Here is a 19,375-nt window from a genome sequence, read left to right as displayed (position 1 = left end):
TTTTGGCCAGCGGATTCTTAACCACTGCACCGCCAGGGAAGTCCCTGCCTGTTGTTTTTCTGTGGCCTGAGAGCTAAACAATGGTTTCTACATTTTTAAATGGTTAAAAAAAACTAAATGAAGAATAATGCTTCATGACGTGAATATTATATGAAATTCAAACTTCAGTGTCCATAAAATAAAGTTTTTTCAGAACACCTCCACCCTCATTTGCGTACATTTTGTCTATGGCTGCTTTTGAGCTACAACGACAGAGCTGCCACAATGACAAGTGACCCACCAAGCTCTTTTACAGGAAATGTTGGCTGACTCCTGCACTGACCAGTCGTTCCCATTCTATTGGTAGGGAATTGAGGCACAAAGAAATGACGGGCCTGAGATCACACAGTCCGCCAGTGGCCTAAATGAGAACTCAGCGGTGCCCTGTTAAGTGTTCTTTTCACTACACCATCACATAAAAGCAAAAGCTTCTCAGTTTATCATGATAATGTCTGCTTGGTCCTTTTACTTGCATATCTGCTTCTCACCCGCAGGCCTAACCTAGGTTTCAGTAGGGGCGGCTGCAATCTGCAACCTCGAGAGGGCAGCAATGGTTAAGGTGACTCCAGAGTGCAACCTCTTATCCAAGAAATAACCAAAATAGAGTATATTGTCCCGACTTAAAAAAAAAAAAAAAAGGAAAAAAGAAAGCAGGTCAAAAAGGGCCTGAGTTGCTTTTGATGATGACATGCATACATACTAGTGCAAATGTAAGGCATTTTCAGTTTTTTTTTTTTTTTTTTTTTGACAAATTGCCAAAGGTGAGTTCACGCTCAGAAAATCTCCACATCTAGCTGGAATTGAAAGAACAAAAGCCAAATCGGCAGCGAAACAAAGGTAGGCATTTAAGAGAGAAGCACCCACACATTAAAAAAAAAAATCTATTTTCTGAGTATTGGGGGAACATGGAGTGGAAATTAGTTCTCCTCGAGCCCTAGGGACAGTTTTAAGTAGGCGAGTGGAGCTGTGCTCATGACCCAGATTTGTCCTCGTTCTGAGTGGGCTGAAGAAGGGGTTCCATCTCTTCATTTGGGGGATGTCTAATCATAAAATGTGTCTAGTGAGGCTTACAGCCTAGTATCTATGAAGTATCATTAATATTTGCAGGGCTTCCCTGGTGGCGCAGTGGTTGAGAGTCCGCCTGCCGATGCAGGGGACACGGGTTCGTGACCCGGTCCGGAAGATCCGCGGCTGGGCCCGTGAGCCATGGCCACTGAGCCTGCGCGTCCGGAGCCTGTGCTCTGCAACGGGAGAGGCCACAGCAGTGAGAGGCCCGCGTACCACAAAAAAAAAAAAAAAAAAATTTGCAGTGGTATGTAAGATCCTTCATATTAAAAGGTGCCCTGTGCAAGATGCAAGATAGACTGGTGTTACTGTGAGGGCAGATATATTTTGTGGATGTCACCACTGTTGTTGTTTACTGAGGTGTCATGGGAAAAAAAAGTAGGTTAAGACCAGGTGGCACAGTCTTTCAACGTGACCTAGAACTGGGCCACAGGAACCTGTATAGGCAGACTATCACATCAGATGGTGTAGAGAAATCTCCCCAAGAATGCATAACTCCTCAGAGGCAGAATGGTTAGTTTCATGACACATAATCACGCCTGGAAGAAATCTGGTGGGGCTAATTAGAAACACACATATGGCACTCCCGACTTTACAGGGGAGGGGACTGAATTGTATTACTCAGCAAATATTTTCCTCAGCCTGAGCTTGACTTCTGAGATTTTCTGAGAACTGAGCATTTTTTCTAAGTAATCCTAAAAGGCCTGGTGCTGGGTAACAGCAGGAACTAGGCTGGTAGCCTAATTAAGCATCCCAATACTGCAATACTTAAAAACACTTATGGGAACCCCAATGAGTTCCTAATGTCTAATTCCTAATTTAATCCTAAAGTGCTCCACTGAATCCTCTTGTATGACCTTGGTTAATTATGTAATATCTAATCACCAGAGATAACGATGAAAAATTGAAAATGATGGCATGAGCTGATTCACTCTCCTTGCAGGTATTCCATCAGGACCAACGATTAGGGCTTCTCCTAGGAATAAAACTTCAGCATATAGGGAATTGCTTTCAAACTCTAGCAATTAAGTGTATTACTTACTTTAGTCCCTGGAATGATAAGAAAATGGAAATGAACTGAACAGGATTTTTTTTTTTTTCAGTCACAACTCTGGTCCAAATCAGTCCTATAATGTGGGAAGACCATACAGAATTATCATGAAAATAGTCTGGTGTACTTGGAGTATGTTAAGAAATCCTCAGCAGAAATATCATTATGTTTAAACCTTTTTTCTTTTACCTAGAAAAGTAAATCCACAACTCCAATACTGTATTTACTTTGGAACTTATAAATTACCAGAAAATAAAACAAAGACAGGAAGAAAGAAAAGAAAAAGAGAGGTATTATACCACTCATATGCCCAGTATTGTAAATATAACTTGGAACTTAATTTACGACATTGCATAAAGCTAATTGACTTAGATGGTTTGGGTTTTCTGGCCTTTGTATATTTTTGTCAGTTCTGTAATGTTACATGGTTTATAGGATCAAATCCTATTTTACAAATTCAAATACAAAGGTTGTATTCCACCTTTGAATTTCAAACCAGTTGACAGAATCTTTAGGTCTTGGTATATCCCTCAAAGGAAAAAAAAAATCCAAACTAACAATGACTCTGTTTCCATATTTATATTGTATTTCTCATTTAAGGAGTCAAAAACTCAGTGGACTTTACTCCAACTCTTTCTAACATAATACCTTGGATTTCAGTAGCATTTCTCAGATTATAAAGTACTTTTACATCCACTCTCTCGTTTCATCGGGTCTTCGGAACAACCCTGTGGGGTAGGTACGGCATACATAGTACAGTTCTTTAATAGATTAATTTCCAAAAATTAATTCAATGAATATCTATTGAATAGCTATTGTTTGCCAGACACTCTTTTAGATAATGACCATTCAGTGGAAAATAAAACACACCAAGGGCCTGCAAAAAATGTTTGTGATTTGCCCAAGACCATAGAAAGTAAATCCAAAACCTTTTGACTGTTCCCATCCTCAGCTGGAAAAACGGAGCATGGAAAACTTACTTATCTCGACTCTGTCTCTTAGTACAGTAGTGGCATTTCTTGTATAGACTTGCTCACCAGCATTTGCTCCCATACATTCCAGCTCCTGGTCTTTCACTAGATCAACTATTTTATACTCCCAGCTAAGGTCAATTCCTTGGGACTTCCTTGGTAGTCCAGTGGTTGAGAATCCTCCTTCCAATGGAGACAAGTGGGTTCGATCCCTAGTCAGGGAACTAAGATCCCACATACCGCTGGGCAACTAAGCCCGAGTGCCACAACTACTGAGCTCACGCGCCTCAACTAGAGAGAGAAAAAACCTGCATGCCACAACTAGATAGAAGCCTGCGCGCCGCAACAAAAGATCCCGCACGCTGCAACTAAGACTCGACGCAGCCAAAAATAAATAAATAAAATAAGTCTTAAAAAAAAAAGTATTGAAATTCTTCCCCCTTAAAAACAAACTTCTTGGGAATTCCCTGGCGGTCCAGTGGTTAGGACGCCACACTTTCACTGCCGAGGGTGTGGGTTCAATCCCTGGTTGGGGAACTAAGATCTGCAAGCCGTGCAGTGAGGCCAAAAAGAAAAAGAATAAATAAAATAAAAACAATCTCTCAATCCTACTTCCCCCCCAGCCACTCTCCCCTTACCAGGGACCACTCCATTTTTCTTCTCTTCTTTCACAGCAAACTGCTCCCATTCTCTAATTTATAAGTCAAATAAGTATTTATGGAACAGATACAGAATAAATGAACTAGGAATGTTTCACATGAAGATAAGTAAGTTTGAATATTCAGAGGACTTGTAACAAAAAAAAACCAAACAAAACAAAACTGGTTTTATATTTCTCCAAAAGGGAGAACTGTTAACCATTGGCTAGAAACATCCAGCATAATATTTGCACATATAGTTTCAATACAAGGGATCCTACACTTTTTCAAAGTAAGAAATCTTTTTTTAAAAAAATAGTATTCTTGGACCTTCCAAGGAAGTCGATTTTTCATGACATATCCTCCACACCAGCAACTGATGCACTCATACCATCAGAAATACATCTCAAGTCAACTAACTGGTTTGTTAAGGAAGTGGTCTTTTGTTCTTCAGTTACATTTTAAGTTCCACATCAGGGATTCTCAGGAGGTATGAGAAAAGTCCTACAAAGCAGACATATCAGAATCCCTGGAATTCTGATATTCCATTCTAGGGAGACAGTCTCCCTTCAACCCCTGAATGACTCTCTTACCAGTACAAATCAGTATGAATTGATGGAAGTATAGTCTGTGCTAGTACAAGAGAGTAATTAGAAAATATAAACTACATAATGAGCTAGGCTTCATAAGTAGAAATTGTTTCAACAATTATTAAGCATAAATGTTTCAGGATAAAATATACATAATACTTTATATTTTATCACAAGCTCCAATAAGGAATGATAAAGTAATACAGTTGAAAGTAAAATTTTTAATGTCTGTATTTATCAGAACACAAGATTCTGAAGGTGGAGCTTGAGCCCAGGATGATAAACACATTTTCAAATAAAGCATGTAGCAAAACTAGTTAACTGTTGTTCATTGGGGAACTACAGCAGGCTCCAATATGACAGGTGGAGAAAACCTGTTAAAAGGAAACTTCTGGGCACTTACCTTCTAGGGCATTACCATTCTTGTGATGGAGTCAGTTTGTTATCATTGTTCTAATACTTTTACAGGAAGTCCAACAAAAGTTGCAAAGTCATCAGCAATTATTGAAGTATACACTTGAGAAACCAGGGTAAAGTCTGCCTTGTTGCATCTCTAAGCACTGCACGACTGGCTGGCTGAATCACCTCAGACCACTGGTGAGCATCAATACTTATATAAATTCCAGGAAAATCTCTCTGCTAGATTCTTCGTCCTACTAACCAAATTCTTCTAAGTACTGACCAAATTCCAAGTTCAGGATTTTCAGATTTCATAAGATAGTATTCTTTCTCAAAGAAATCGTGCATTATTCAGATCATTATGGAACAGATACAAGGCTAGCAGCAGGCCGTATCTTGAGAGTGTAATAACTCTTCCAAAAGCCTAAAGGTTTTGAGTTTCTGATTCTTGCACTGATCCAGGAACTTTTTGAAACTGACAGTACTTTATATCACCATAGTCCCTGGCATCTTTCTCTCCAAGTCCACTGTAGTACTTTTCCAAAGGTCAGACTTCATATACTAATTTTTTTTTTTCAACCCAGTCCAATCAAGCTTTTGTCCCTTCTGCTCCATTAAAACTGCTCTTGCCAAGATCACCAGTGACCTCCACATTGCTCCAAGAGTCAATTCTCAGGCCTCACCTTAACCTCTCAGCAGCATTCCACAGTTGATCACTTCCTCCTCCTTCAGATATTTTCTTCACCTGAATTCCAGGACACTACTCATCTCTTGGCTTTCCTCCTGCCTAACTGGTTTGTTCCTACTCAGTTGCTCTGCAAGTTCCTTGCTTCTGAGACCTCTTAAGTGAGAAATGCCTCAGGGCTTTCCTGGTTCTCTTTCCTTCTGTATCTACACTTACTCTCTTGGTGATGTCATTCCATTTCAGACTTTAAATGCCATTTATATGCTAACAACTCCCAAATACACACGTACACACGATTATGCATTTTATATATATATATATGTAAAACACATCTTCAGAACTTCATCCTGAACTAGACTCATATCCAACAGCCTACCTAATGTCTCCATTTGAATATTTAATAAATATCTCAAATTGAACATGTCCAAAACTGAACTCTTAATATTCCCCTGGATAATTGTTCTGTCTAGTGTTTCCTATTTCAGATGACTGCAACTTGATCTTTCTCGTTGCCCAGGTGAAAAACCTCAGGCTCATCCTTGACACCTTTTATGAACTCTATATTCAATCCTTCAAAAAGTCCTCTTGGATTTACCTTCAAAATATATCCAGGATCCCTTAGTCATTAAAGCTCTCTTATTTTTCATTTGGGTTACTGAAAGAGCCTCCTTTCTAGGTTCCTGCTTCTATCCTTGATTTTTTTTAAAATTTATTTATTTTATCTTTGGCTGCACTGGGTCTTTGTTGCTGTGCATGGGCTTCCTCTAGTTGCGGTAAGCAGGGGCTACTCTTCGTTGCGGTGCGAGGGATTCGCATCGCAGTCGCTTCTCTTGCTGTGGAGCAGGGGCTCTAGGTGTGTGGGCTCAGGAGTTGTGGCGCACAGCCTTAGTTGCTCCGCGGCATGTGGGATCTTCCCAGACCAGGGCTCGAACAAGTGTCGCCTTCATTGGCAGGCGGACTCTTAACCACTGCGCCACCAGGGAAGCCCCTATCCTTCATCTCTTATTCTCAACGCTTCTCAAAACCTAAGTAATACCATGCAACACCTCACCAATTAAAAGCCAAAGCGTTCCTGCTATGGCCTACCAGGTAGTGTAGATCTGCCTCTCACTCCCTTTACCTCTTTGACATCCATCATATCTTATACTCTCTCCCTTGCTCATTCTGTTTCAGCCACACTGGTTTACCCTGCTGCTTTTCATGTGCCCGTCATGCTTCTACCTCAGGGTCTTTGGACTTGCTGTTCCCTCTCCCTGGAATCTCTTCCCTAGATATCCACAGTTTGCTCCCTTAGCTCCTTCAAGTCTTCAGTATTTTCTTGAGGCCTACCCTGGTTGCCCCATTTGAAACGACAACACATGCTTCCTCTCTCTTATCTTTATATTTCACCATCTTACTGCTATTATTTAATTTCCTTTTTATTATATTTATTGCCTCTTCTTCCCCTCTCCCCCACAATAAGCTTCATGAGAACAGGTATTTGTTTTATTCTGCAACGTATCTTAAGTATTTAGAATAGGACCTGGCACAAGGGTGATGCTCAAAAATTATCTGTTGAGTAAAGACCCGGACTTTAGAAGTCTTTTTGATGTGTTGTCTAACTTGGCCATTTAAAACTGTGATGCCAAAATGATAAGCCTACAGGTTTCATATAATCTGCACAATTGTCTTGTTTTAGGGATGACCATATATACTCTGGCAGGACAAACAAATGTTGGGCTGTTCAGGAGTATTTTTAATTTGTAGAGATATATTTCTATTTTTCTAAAAAATATACTGTTGGCGGCAAGGATTTGTTCTTTGAACTCCAGTACTTCTGAAGTGCTGAACTTCCCAGCTTTGCCTCAGAAGGGAAGAGACTATTACAGCATGTGGGAGTGCTTAACTACGGCCAAAAATATTTTGAAAAACTTCTCATATTACTAAAGTCTTTAAAGAAGATCATTTATCTTTTCCAGGAAAAGGTTATTATTGTTTTAAATTTGCTTCTATGCCAGAGTTTGACATGAAAAGCTATCCTTTCCTGGAACAATGAATAGAGATATTTAATATTTCTATATGTTGTTTAGAAAAGTTGCACACAAGCTTCACCAAATGCCAAAAGATAAAATCAAAGGCATGAGCCAAAGAGGCCTAGCACATACCACTTCAATTCTACACCAGCTGTCTTAAGGATCTGGGTATAATTAAAGGTTTTGGTTAACACTTAATTTCTTTCAGGGAACACAAACTGCTACAAATTAATTCAAAACCTGTTTTAGAATAAGAAAGAAAAACTAAAGGAACAATGGATTGGTAATCCTGGAATTCACTAGTCCTGCCTGCTTCGACAAAGTGAAGAGACCCAGGACTACATATACAAAAGTATTTTCACTCCTGGGGCAGATTATGAGACTATGAAAAGTTGGAAAATGTTTTGAGGCCAACAATAGAAGGGGAGAATGGGGAAGAGAGTTATTCCTGAATTTCTGTTCGACTGTTTTGCAAATGTATGGCATTGGTCATAAGGGAGAAGTGAACAGTGCAAGACACTACCTACTTTTTTTTTTTTTAAGTGGTATCACTTTTTAAGTTAACCATTTTTTAGAGCAGTTTTAGGTTCACAGCAAAATAGAGCAAAAAGTACAGAGTTCCTATATACCCCGTGCCCTCAACACATACAGCCTCTCCAACTACCAACATCCCACATCGGAGCAGTAAATTTGTTACATTTGATGAGTGTACATTGACACATCATCACCCGAAGTCCACAGTTTACATTAGGGTTCACTCTTGGTACTGTAAATCTATGGGCTTTGACAAACATATAATGACACATACCCACCATTGTATCACTGCCCTAAAAAGCCCCTGTGCTCTGCCTATTCATTCATCCCTCTCCACTAACCCTTGGCAACCACTAATCTTTTTACTGTCTTCATAGTTTCGCTTTTTCTAGGATACAGTTGGAATCATATAGTACATACATAGATACTACCTACTCTTAAGAATATACGAATTGTGGGACTTCCCTGGTGGCACAGTGGTTGACAATCCGCCTGCATGCAAATGCAGAGGACACGGGTTTGAGCCCTGGTCTGGGAAGATCCCACATGCCGCGGAGCAACTAAGCCCGTGCGCCACAACTACTGAAGCCTGCGCGCCTAGAGCCTGAGCTCTGCAACAAGAGAAGCCACGACAATAAGAAGCCCACACACCACAACAAAGAGTAGCCCCCGCTCACTGCAACTAGAGAAAGCCCACGTGTAGCAACGAAGACCCAACAACGAAGACCCAATGCAGCCAAAAATAAACAAATAAAATAAAATGAATGGGATTACTGCAAAATATATATATATATACGAATTGCAAACATTTTTGTGTAAAAAAACGATGTGCTTTTGTGTTAAATGTAATAGCTAAAGATGTGAAATAAGTACTCGTTTTATAAATTTAAAAAATTCGAATTAGAATTGTTTAAACATACTTCTATGTCTGTACAAAGTGAAAGAAAGGTTGTGCGATCATTCTCTGAATTTCAACTGCTTGGCTAATTAGGGGCATGATATTTTGTTTGCATTATTAGGATACCATATTCTAATTTCCCAATAAAACTAATAGTTTCATACTATTTAATTTTGGTTGTGTAGGCAAAAAGTAACAGCATTTAAAAATAACACATTTCAGGGACCTCCCTGGTGGCGCAGTGGTTAAGAATCCGCCTGCCAATGCAGGGGACATGGGTTCAAGCCCTGGTCTGGGAAGATCCCACATGCCCCGGAGCAAGTAAGCCTGTGTGCCACAACTACTGAGCCTGCGCTCTAGAGCCCGGGAGCCACAACTACTGAGCCCACGTGCCACAACTACTGAAGCCTGCATGCCTAGAGCCCGTGCACCGCAACGAGAAGCCACTGCAATGAGAAGCCTGCGCCCCACAACTAAGACTAGCCCCCGCTCGCTGCAACTAGAGAAAGCCCGTGTGCAGCAACGAAGACCCCAGCACAGCCAAAAATAAATAAATAATTTAAAAATATACATTTCAGTAAATCAACTATACCCCAATATAAAATTAAATTTAAAAAGGAAAAAAAATGTTTCATAAACTCTCACAACCAAAAGAATGTACAGTATTCTGCTTTACAGAAATCTTGGGTATAAAAAATCAAAACTCTGTGCAGTGCTTTTAGTCATACTGGAACTGAAATAAAATTTGGAATCTAACATCCACTCCTCAGACACATCTTTCATCTGGAAGCCATCAAATCCTGATCTGTTCCCTCAACAACAAATATATTTTTTACATTTCCATCCTATCATTATGGCTTACCCCCCCATTACTGAAACAGATAGCCGCCTATAATTAAACGTAGTAAGAAGAAGAAAGAAAAACCTACTGTAGCTGTGACACCAAAAAACTTGAGCCAGAAAAGCCTGTTTAAATTATGAACTCAGGCTACTGTGGAAAAAAGAAAAAGTTAAAAACAAAAATACCTTGTACAAAAAGCAAGTCTAGAAGACAAATTCAGCAGCATTACTGTTGAATTTCCTGGCTTTGTTGATTCGTGTCGCAAAGTTAAGATTAACAATGCCAAGATTCATATTTAAATATGTTCCTTGAAATCAGGAAAATAGCTCTTTCAGGATTTCAAATGATACTGGAAGGCACAGAACGGAGATTTTATTGAGTCAATTTGTTATTCACATACTCACAAAGGATTTTAAAAAGAAGTCAAATGGAAGATATTCTCAATAGACAGAAATAAGACATTCCAATCTATTGTTCCAGTTTATAGCTCAGATATAAATGGGCTATAAAACCTGATCTGAAAATAGTTGCGCAGTGCGTGCTTCACAGCCAGCCAATGAAAAGCAACGTCTCGTTTCTCCTACAGCTGACAGCCCTCCAAAGACACTACTTTTTTTTTTTTTAAAGAGACCAACCTCTCGGTTACACTGGCGTTTAGCACCTTTGTTGGGTCTCCCAGCTCCGCAGTTTTAACTTCTATTTGCGGAACGCCACTGTGATTCAAGGCATGGCATTCCAGCGGCCTTAGTACCCCCGGCAGCACAGGGCTGCAGAAAGCGCCTCCACTCTCAGGGTGAAATTACAGCTTCCCACGCTCCAGTTCTGAGCACTACCTTGTAAAATCGATCCCTTTCACACTGCAAGGGTGGGGGTGAGCAATCCCACTTTTCAAGGGCTTAGAGAGCAGAAAGAATTCGGGACTCCGTGCACACCTCTCGGAGCTTTTCAGAGGTTCACACGCCGCGCGCACCCGGCGCGTGTCCGGGGCGGGTCGCGGCACAGCCCGAGCCGAGCCCAGAGCCCAGAGGCGAAGAACAAAGGGCATTCGCCCGCCTTCGCTGCCGGAGGCTGCCCGCGCGCGCTCGCCGGCCCCGCCCCTCCCCCCCACCCCTGCGGCTGCGCGAAATGGCGGCCACACCACAAAATGGCAGCCCGAGCGGGCCCAGGCGAAGAAATGAAAGGCGCCGCGGACCCCTCCCCCACAGCGCAGCAATGCCAGGCCGAGCTTTCTCCTGATGGCACTCAGGGGCCTCGGCGCGCCTCCTTAGCCGCACGGAGACACCACGGCCTCCCCGCGGCGCCCCGCCGGGCAGCACCGTCGGCCACCCCGCCTCGAGTCCAAACGACGCAGCGGCTTTATGCCTGGACTGCCTCTGCTCTTCCAAACGGGCCCCTCTTAAGGAGTCTCTTATTTAAGGGGGGTACAAACTGGAAAGAACTGAGCGTGGCACCCCTGCCGGGCGACCCTTGCCCGCTCAGGTCGCCCCTCGGGCAGGGCGCGGGGAGGGAGCAACCTTTTCTAGGGTCTCCACACTCGCAACTTTAGCTCCAGGTCACCAAAGAGAGGAAAGGGGTGATCAAAGAAGCCCCCAAATGAGGGGGAACTAAGGAACCAGGGGCCAAAGCCCCAGACCACTCCTTCAGCAGCCACGTCGACCCCAACGCACTGAGCCCACACCCGAGAGCGCAGCGAAGAGCCGCTGGTGGCCCGTCGTGCGCGGGCAGCTCCAGAGCGCGGATGTCGGCTTTCCCTCCACCACGCAAACATCCAGTGAGCGTTTTAGGTTTTTCATCGTTCCCCCCTGCCCTCTCCCTTCTCCCTGTGGTGAGGGGCCTCGGGGGCTGGGCACAGGTACAGGAAGGAGCGGTTGCTGTGGTCCCCTTGCTTTTTCCCCTGGCGTAAGGGTCTCGGTGGGCTTGGGCTTTGCTTTGGTCGTGGCTTGATGGAGGCAGGGTGGTGGCGGTGTGCTTTGGATTTTTCGCTTTTCGTTCTCTCAAACGCTCGTTTCCCTGCCCTCCCCATCCCCCAGCTTCCCCTGAGCTCCGTCTTTCCAGAAACTTCTCAGGGAAACTCAGCAAAAAGCCGTAGGCTCCGACACCACCTTCCTCCCGGAGCATGCGCAACGCACTGGGCGGCAAGCTCAACGCCCGAGTGTACGAGTGTGAGAGTCGTAGGTGTGCGCGCGCGCGCTCGCCTTGCGGGGCGGGGCGGTTCTCTCACAATGAAGGGAATAGGTTTTTCTCCCCTCCCCCAACGTTCCGTCGTTGCGCAAGCGCGTTGAGCCAACTCCCCTGGCCTTTTGAGAGTAGTGGGGGAGGGGCAGGCCTAAAGCTCTGGAGTCGCTGCTCCGCGCGCCTGCGCACTGGGTTGGCCGCGATTTTCCGCGCAGCTTGTGGTGGTGTCTTTGATGGTGAGGTGCGTCTGAACACCTCGGTTGTGCCCTACTCACTGTGTCCTCTATTCCCTCTCGCGAAAACTGTAGCCTCTTGAGGGGTTATTAATTACGTCCCGCGGGTTTCCTGAACATTGGCCTTCCCTTTGTGTCTCAGGGCTAAGGTTGCACCGTGTCTCGTTGGCCCCCTTCCACCCCTGCCTGTGCCAGGACCCCAGACTGGAATCGGTGACTGGAGTGTGTTGGAGCCTTCTCCCAAGTGGGGGAAACAGCCCTGGCCGAAGGACTGGGTGATGGCCGCGCTGGCTTCCATCAGGAACTGCCTGCAGTTCTTGCTTACTAAGCCAAAATAAAGGTGTTCTTTATTTGGTACGCTGCCCTTGGTCCTCGACACCAGCCTCTGCTCGGGCTGGCGGGGCTGGCTGCTGGGTTGGTCCTCCATGTATGGATACAGACAAAGAAAGGGCCTTGGCGTACCGCTCTGTCTTCATTTGCAGAATTGAGCTTGGAGCGTGGTAACCATAGTAACCGCATTTCCTCTCTTAAGGTGCCTATTGTTTTGTTCTCCTTTCCTCTTCCTTTAGGAGTGTGATGGAAATTACTGCCAGAGTTGTAGGTTCTTAACCCGCCCCCCCTCCCACCCCAAGCTCTTTACCTTGCCATGTAATCCACTTCCACCCAACCCTGTTTTTGAAATCCAGAAGGTTAAGTAAGGTCGTCTTGGCAGGGCATGGAGGCTTGCCACTTTTCCAGTCTGAGCTTTGTTTCCTTGCCACTCTTCCTTTTGAAGTACCTTCGTTTCCCCAGTGGAGTAATTGTCTTCCTATATTCGTTAGCCGGGTAACATATTCAAAGCCTCAGAGATGTAAGGTTTAAAAGAGGGAGCTTGTTTGCGAAAAAGGCACCTTTCGGGGCTCCAAAAGACTGACGTGGCGGTTGCAATTTGGCATTTTATCATCGTGAGCGCTTGCTAACTCGCCCGCAGGTGCTAGGGAGCCATTGACCACACCGAGTCCGAGGTCAGTCCAGGTCATCGCTGTGGGAGGAGCCACTCAGTGGGTCCCACCTCAGGGAGATCTTTCTTCCTGGTGGGAATTTTGAGTTGGTGCCAGATTACTAGCAGGAACTCTTAGTTATCTCGAGGCTGTTGAAGTTCTAGCAAGCAATAGAATTCTACCCCTGCTAACAAGGCTGTACTGTCATTTGAGGCTTGGAAATGACCAGATCAAGAGTCCCTTGAGTTTGCAGAACTTCTGTTAGAGATTCTGCCTTAACAAATTATGGTTAGTGAGAGTATTTAAAGACAAAGTTCCTACAATAAGGATAATGCTACTAAAAAAGGGGAAGAAAAATTTGAGTATGTACGTTTTGCAATTTTAGAAAGGCATAAAATCAAAGTTTTTATGTGCTGTCTAATAATTAGAATCTTGCAAAACTGATCTCGAGGGAAACAATGTATTTAAGTTGAAAACTATGGAGAACAAAAGTAACCAAGTTTAAAGCCACTTTTTCGGGTGAATGTTTTTTAAGTAAAGGGTTTAGGCTTGGGTGTGTGTTTAAATTATCTTGTGGGGGTGGGCAAAACACAAACCCCTTTTATTAGTTCGTCTCACTGCACCCCTCCCACCAGCTAACAGTATACAGTGAAATCTTTAGTTGTGACTCTTGCTGGTTCTGTTTTCTTAGAAAAAAACATTTTAAGTTAATCTCCTATCTTCAAAGAGAGTTATCTTGGGACTTTCTTGGTGGTGCCGTGGTTAAGAATCCTCCTGCCAAAGCAGGGGACACGGGTTCGAGCCCTGTCTGGGAAGATCCCACATGCCGCGGAGAAGCTAAGCCCGCGAGCCGCAACTACTGAGCCCACGTGCCACAACTAACTGATACCCGCGCACCTAGAGCCCGTGCTTCACAAGAGAAGCCACTGCAATGAGAAGCCCGCGCACTGCAACGAAGAGTGGCCCCCACTCAACGCAACTAGAGAAAGCCCGGGCGCAGCAACGAAGATCCAACGCAGCCAAAAATAAATAAATAAATAAGAGAGAGTTATCTTGAGGCGAATGCTTTTCAGCCAAAGAATTTTCCAAATAAAACTGTAAGGGATGGTTCCTAGGACTTTTGTAGTATATAGCCTGAAAAAATTCTATTACCGCCTTTATCAAAATACTGAAATTTAACTTTTAAATATACATTTAAAAATAATTCCAGCATTTAACTCAGAAATGCATCATATCCTACCTAGCCTTTAAACAGAATGTGGTTTTATTTTAAGCCAAAGGTTTCAAGTGTCTAATTATGGAATATCATGTAAAATTAGCAATCATTACCATCCTGAAGATTAATAGCAAAATATTGAAGCAGTTACGTGATTTAAAGAAGCATTACTGGGACTTCCCTGGTGGCACAGTGGTTAAGAATCTGCCTACCAATGCAGGGGACACGGGTTCGAGCCCTGGTCCGGGAAGATCCCACATGCCGCGGAGCAAGTAAGCCTGTATGCCACAACTACTGAGCCTGCGCTCTAGAGCCTGTGAGCCACAACTACTGAGCCCACATGCCACAACTACTGAAGCCCGTGTGCCTAGAGTCCGTGCTCTGCAATAAGAGAAGCCACTCATTCACTGCAATGAAGAGTAGCCCCTGCTCGCTGCAACTAGAGAAATCCTGCGCGCAGCAAGGAAGACCCAACGCAGCCAAAAATAAATAAATAAAGGGCATTACTATTAAATAGCAATAATTTAATTAAAATGGAAACAGTTTTTTTTAAAAAAATAAATTTATTTATTTTTGGCTGCGTTGGGTCTTCGTTGCTGCGCGCGGGCTTTTTCTAGTTGTGGCGAGCGGGGGCTACTCTTCGTTACAGTGCCTGGTCTTCTCATTGGGTGGCTTCTCTTGTTGCAGAGCATGGGCTCTAGGCGCATGGGCTTCAGTAGATGTGGCACTCAGGCTCAGTAGTTGTGGCTCGCGGGCTCTAGAGAGCAGGCTCAGTAGTTGTGGTGCACAGGCTTAGTTGCTCTGCGGCACGTAGGATCTTCCTGGACCAGGGCTCGAACCCGTGTCCCCTGCATGGCAGGCAGATTCTTAACCACTGCACCACCAGGGAATCCCAGAAACAGTTTTAAAACATATTTGGAACAAGTTCATGATGTTTTGAATTCTCTACTTCAAACTAGAGCAAGGCTTTCAGAGGAGCAGTAGGGGAGCTTAACACCCGAAGTCTGAAAATGTCAAGACACATGTAATAAGTTACTAAATATATTTTATTTGGTATCATTGTTTTTGAGATTCCCATCAAGTGCACTTTGATAGTCTTCTCTGAATTAAATAGTAGCCTTGATTTGCATTATGTGTATTCTGCTGACTTCCTGATGTTTAAGTGACAATCTCTTAGACCTGGGGTGTTTTTGCCATTGTATGTCATTTATAATGAAGAGGTTAAGTTTTTTCTCACATGAGGATTAGTAGTAGAATTTTAAAAGGTTGAATGAACTCTCTGAATTAACATAGAGAATAATAACGTTTTGTTCATGTGGGATCTGTTAACATAAATATGTTGATTTAATGTAGTGAAGTATCAGCATTTCAGAGGAGCCCTAAACTAAAGTAACCCAGATGCTGACTTCCAGCTCATTTTACTGTAACTTTTTCTAATTACAAGAGCAATATATGTTAACCAAAGAAAAGTTTAGAAAATATAGATGAATAAGAACTTTAAAAAAAATTGAATTCTACCACATAGGCACAACCATTATTAATATTTGCAAGTATCCTTCCAGTCTATCTTTTATTCAGTGCCATAAACATTAGTAAATTGTATTCACAATTCTAACTATTAGGTATAATCTACTGTATAGCACAGGGAACTCTGCTCAAAGTTATGTGGCAGCCTGGATGGGAGGGGAGTTTGAGCGAGAATGGATACATGTATATGTATGGCTGAGTCCCTTTGCTATGTACCTGAAACTATCACAACATTGTTATTATTTATTTATTTACTTTAAAAATTTTATTTATTTCTTTATTTGGCTGTGTTGGGTCTTCGTTGCTTCACGCCGGCTTTCTCTAGTCCTGGCGAGCAGGGGCTACGCTTCGTTGCAGTGCGCGGGCTTCTCATTGCAGTGGCTTCTCTTGTTGCGGAGCACAGGCTCTAGGTGCACGGGCTTCAGTAGTTGTGGCTCGTGGGCTCTAGAGCACAGGCTCAGTAGTTGTGGTGCATGGGCTTAGTTGTTCTGCAGCATGTGGGATCTTCCTCGACCAGGGCTCGAACCCGTGTCGCCTGCACTGGCGGGTGGATTCTTAACCACTGCTCCACCAGGGTAGTCCTTGTCACAACACTGTTAATCGGTTATACTCCAATATAAAATAGAAAGTTTAAAAAAAATAATAAAAGGTATATTCGCAGTATTTCCTCATAGAAGGAAGAAAGTTACCTTTAGCAACTTTCCAAGGAAATGGTGGAAATATAAAAATTGATTTTTTAAAAAAGAAAATATCAGCCATTATATTCATTTCTGGAAAACCAAAAACAATGTGGAATAAATTATTTAGCTTTCTTAGAGAATTGAACAGTAAAGTAGATTATGAAGTGTTATGCTGAAAGAATGATTTCGAGAAGGACTAGCTAGCTAATACTATTCAACTGATTGGCGTTTTGATCATTTATATATATAATTTCACTACAATGAGCCTGCTATATCAAAATAAATCCGTTAATTGACTGGTCTGTCTTTTTCACTAGTTGACCCTCAGAACTAGCAAGATGTCAAACACTCTTTGACAATAATATATTAGTGTTGTCTGTTTTATTTTCTACTGTTTAGGAAAAAGCAAAAAACAAAAAACAAACCCTGATTCTAATAATAGGAGTTTGTTAGTATTGACAAGTTCTCATGTGGTTGGGTCTTTGATCATTTTAGAGCTAGTTAATATATATTTATATGATGCCTTTAGGAACAGTGTTTATATTTTAAATATATGTTTTCTCATGAAACAGTTCAATTTTAATAGTGTGGAACTCGATTGGTAACAAAATTTTTGTTAAATATCTGGTAACTATTCTGTTCTCCTGTTTAAATGGTGATAGTAATTTATCTGCTCTATTGGCTAGGTTAGCATTCAGAGCCTGAGTTTGAGGCTCAGATGCTTTCCCCAACTGGGCTTCCATTATGCATGACTGAACTCTTTGAGCACATCTAGCATGCTAAATACAGGTGCTCTTCACATGTGAAATAAGACCTGATTAAAAACACATCTTTTTTTTTTTTTTTTTTTTTTGGTACGCGGGCCTCTCACTGTTGTGGCGTCTCCCGTTGCGGAGCACAGGCTCCGGACGCGCAGGCTCAGCGGCCATGGCTCACGGGCCTAGCCGCTTCGCAGCATATGGGATATTCCCGGACCGTCCGAACCCGTGTTCCCCGCATCGGCAGGCCGACTCTCAACCACTGCGCCACCAGGGAAGCCCAACACATCTGTTTTAATTCCACTTTTCAAATGCCTCTGCTTTAATGTCACCTTTCTGAATTGTCTTTCACACTCAAATGGGGAAATTCACTTCACCATCCATTTATCATAGATGAGAGAAGAGATCATACCCTACGTTTTGATCATTTTCAGTGAGCGTCAATTATTAATTGTTAGACTAAATTTAAAAAATCAGAATAAGAGTGGGTTGTATTTCTATTGAAAACATACAAAAATAAATGCTTATGAAAAAAATTTGTAAATATTTGTAACAAGGACAGAAACAAAGAAAAGCTTTCCCAGTGTTTCCTGATACATTGCCAATAAACATGAAAGCACTGAGAAAACCCAACACTTGATTTGGGGCTGTGCAAAGGGCATGTACTTATCAGTTTTGTTGTTATTAAGAGTTTTGCAATAGAAAAAGTCAGCAAAAGAGTGCAAGGAACTTCGTACTTGATATGCAATCACTGCATGTTGATTTGATTATAAGACCTGGCTATAATCCTGAAAATGTTATAAATTGATCATGGTATGTTTTTAACTTCAACTGATGCTTACTTTTGGTATTCAAATGAAATTAGCAGTCAACTTAATAGTATTCATGATATTTTTATTCTGTGTTACTTCCAAATACTTTTACATATATTATCTCATTTGATACTTCTAGCAACCTTACCAGGTAGAGAAAACAGATATTTTTATCCTCATTTTGCAGATAAGGGTATTGAGACTTTGAGGATTTAATTGACTTTACCTAGGCTGTATAGCCAGTGACAAAATTGGAACTGGAATTTTTGACTCTTTATTTATTTTTAAAAATTTATTTATTTTTGGCTGCATTGGGTCTTCGTTGCTGTGCACGGGCTTTCTCAGAGCGGGGGGCTACTCTTTGTTGCGGTGCACAGGATTCTCATTGCGGTGGCTTCTCTTGTTGCGGAGCATGGGGTCTAGAGCGCAGGCTCAGTAGTTGTGGCACATGGGCTCAGTAGTTGTGGCTCATGGGCTCAGTAGTTGTGGCTCATGGGCTCTAGAGCGCAGGCTCAGTAGTTGTGGTGCTCAGGCTTAGTTGCTCCGCGGCATGTGGGATCTTCCCGGACCAGGGCTCGAACCCATGTCCCCTGCATTGACAGGCGGATTCTTAACCACTGCGCCACCAGAGAAGCCCCTGGAATTTTTGACTCTTAACCCAGAGGTACTTCCATTATACTATAATGTCTCTCATTCATACCATCAGTGTTTTTCAGTATCCCCCAAAGTTCAAGGTCAAGTAGCATTATGCTGAAAGAATCTGTAAGGAGCATGGACATTACTTTTAACCTGCAAATATTAACTTTTATAGAGATGGATAGAATTCCCACCTGAATTGCTCATTTGAACTTAGCATCTATAATGTGAACTATTTTTCCTTCAAATGAATCTGCCTTATTGAAATTAGAATAATATTTTTGGGGACATCATAGGAACACATTAAAAATTTGAACAGAAATGAAATTTGTTTTACACATTAAATAATCTGCATGTCTATTTAAGCTGATGTATTGACATTTTATAAACTGAGAATTCTCTTTTGAGAAGTGTGTATCAGATTTTTTAAAACCCAAGGAGCTAAAATGAACACCTTGGGTGCTATTTTTGGTGTCTGTAATTCTGAAAACAAATATTTTGATGAAAGTAACACTTCAAGAGAATCTGAGTATGAGGTGCTATCAAATGATGTTTAATGGAATTTTGCGAGCATGTGTGTGTGTGTGTGTGTGTGTGTGGTGTGTTTGTGTGTGTGCGCGTGCAGGTGCGTGCCT

At 42.5% G+C, this 19,375-nt stretch overlaps 1 protein-coding gene, 1 long non-coding RNA gene and 1 pseudogene across 2 annotated transcripts in view; 1 reads left to right on the top strand and 2 right to left on the bottom strand.

Annotated features, from left to right (window-relative positions):
• Positions 1-19,375, bottom strand: part of LOC109547266 (uncharacterized) — a 37,479-nt gene that overhangs the window by 15,290 nt on the left and 2,814 nt on the right. The gene's annotated exons all lie outside the window — the stretch shown is intronic.
• On the bottom strand, positions 14-6,315 carry LOC109547251 (COP9 signalosome complex subunit 8 pseudogene; annotated as a pseudogene).
• Positions 10,863-19,375, top strand: part of SPEN (spen family transcriptional repressor) — a 93,826-nt gene continuing 85,313 nt past the window's right edge. The window contains exon 1 of the mRNA XM_019918858.3: positions 10,863-11,494. The gene's annotated coding sequence lies outside the window, so the exon portion shown is untranslated. The remainder of the gene's footprint in view (positions 11,495-19,375) is intronic.

This window comes from Tursiops truncatus, chromosome 1 (assembly GCF_011762595.2).
Source record: "Tursiops truncatus isolate mTurTru1 chromosome 1, mTurTru1.mat.Y, whole genome shotgun sequence".
NCBI lineage: Eukaryota > Metazoa > Chordata > Mammalia > Artiodactyla > Delphinidae > Tursiops > Tursiops truncatus.
This window is presented reverse-complemented; position numbering and strand designations above follow the sequence as displayed.